Genomic DNA, 1,041 nt, shown 5'->3' with positions numbered 1-1,041 from the left:
AAACTATAATCTTGATTCCTGACCACATTAACTTATTTGCATTATTCTACAATATATAGGATATTAAAATAGTTTCAAGATACAAGATATTACTACCAATAATTAGTTAAATGAAGTATAAAATTTCCTTACAGTTTTACCTGTCTTTACTCAAATCTGTATTAGTCAGGATTCTCCAGAGAAAGAAACGAATAGGATGTGTACATATATTGGGAGGTTAGGGATTTATTTTAAGGAATTGGCTCATGTGATTATGGAGGCTGGCAAGACCAAAATCTGCAGGGCAGGCTGACAGGCTGTAGACTCAGGGAAGAGCTGATTTTGCAGTTCAAATCTGAAGGCTGCCTGCTGGCAGAATCCCTTCTTACCCAGGGGAGGTCAGTCTTTGTTCTATGAAGGCTTTCAACTGATTGGATGAGGCCCACCCACATTATGAAGAGCAATCTGCTTTATTCAAAGTCCACTGATTTAAATGTTTATCTCAACCACAAAACACTGTCACAGAAACATTCAGAATAATGCTTGACCAAATACCTGGTCACTGTGGCACAGCCAAGTTACTACATAAAATTAACCATTATTCCACTAAGGCTGTACTGTGGGTTGACTTGTGTCCCCCCAAGAGATATGCTGAAACCCTAACCCCTAATACCAGTGAATGTGACCTTACTTGGAAATAGCATTGCGTCACTGCAGATGTAATTAGTTAAGATGAGGTCATACTGGAGGAGGGTGGGCCCTTTACTCAATATGACTGGTATCCTTATAAGAAGAGAAGATGTACAGACACAGACGTGCACAGAGGGAAGATGATGTGAAGACACTCGGGGAGAACGCTACGTGACAATGGAGGCAAAGACTAGAATGCCAAGGATTGCCTGCAACACCAGAAGCTAAGGAAAGGCATGGAATAGACTCTCCTTCAGAGCCTCCAGTATGAACCAACTCTGCCAAAAGGGTTCCTGGGACTTCTAGCCTCTAGTACTGTGAGAAAACACATTTCTTTAAGTCCCCAAGTTTGTGGTACTTTGTTACAGCAGC

The 1,041-nt window shown here is 41.2% G+C and overlaps 1 protein-coding gene across 1 annotated transcript in view; it reads right to left on the bottom strand.

Moving 5' to 3' along the window:
* The window catches only part of HSPB11 (heat shock protein family B (small), member 11), an 18,562-nt gene that overhangs the window by 1,036 nt on the left and 16,485 nt on the right, over positions 1-1,041 (bottom strand). The window lies entirely within an intron of this gene.

Source organism: Propithecus coquereli, unplaced genomic scaffold (genome assembly GCF_000956105.1).
Source record: "Propithecus coquereli isolate 6110/MARCELLA unplaced genomic scaffold, Pcoq_1.0 Scaffold14, whole genome shotgun sequence".
Classification (NCBI taxonomy): Eukaryota; Metazoa; Chordata; class Mammalia; order Primates; family Indriidae; genus Propithecus; species Propithecus coquereli.
This window is presented reverse-complemented; position numbering and strand designations above follow the sequence as displayed.